The sequence below is a fragment of the Meles meles genome, chromosome 1 (genome assembly GCF_922984935.1).
Source record: "Meles meles chromosome 1, mMelMel3.1 paternal haplotype, whole genome shotgun sequence".
Classification (NCBI taxonomy): Eukaryota; Metazoa; Chordata; class Mammalia; order Carnivora; family Mustelidae; genus Meles; species Meles meles.
The window spans coordinates 23778287-23779085 of record NC_060066.1 but is presented as its reverse complement, the minus strand read 5'-3'; positions in this window follow the sequence as shown (position 1 = coordinate 23779085).

Genomic DNA, 799 nt, shown 5'->3' with positions numbered 1-799 from the left:
CACACACACACACTGCGCGTGTGCACGCACACGAAATCCCTGCCAAGGGTGCCCCAGAATAATAATGATGATTCTTGCCTTTTCAGTAGGTTTTATGAATGTCCAAACATACACTACGGATTGGATTGAAAGGTGAATTCAACAGGATCACTTAGTGCTGTGGATTCAAACCAAACCACTAAGGGAAGTAGTGGACTCATTCCATTCTCTTAACCGATAGAGAGCATTTATATCTGAATTAACCCGGATCCACTATGTGACACTGAAAAGTAGCTTTTTCCAATGTTCTTCATATTTCTACCCTCTGCTCTATTATCTTATCCTGCTGTATTCTCTTATCCCATCCACTATCGAAACTATGTAATTAACTCTTAGTGGTCTACAACCAAGCCCAACGCCCAATTTTGCCTATTTTTCACACTGAAATGTTCCACCAGAAATTCAAGTTTGTGAATTTGAATAATACATAACATGTCTAATACCATAATTTGGGAAGAGAAGGCTATAAAGAGAGACAACATGGAAGGAGGAAGGAAACAGACAAACCCTATCTCTGTTAAAGTTATGAGTCATCCAGACCAGAAACCTCAGACATTTGACATCTTTGGTAATACCCTCTCCCACAGGCCCCACATCCAATCAGTTACCAAGTCCTTCCATTGTTTATTTCCTAAAGGCTTTTGTAACTCCTACTGCCTTTCTTTCCATCCACATGGACCTTTCACAAATTAAAAAGTTATTATCTCTTCCAAGACACCCCACTGAGCCTCTCCTCCTTACTCTCTCATCCTCTGTCCAT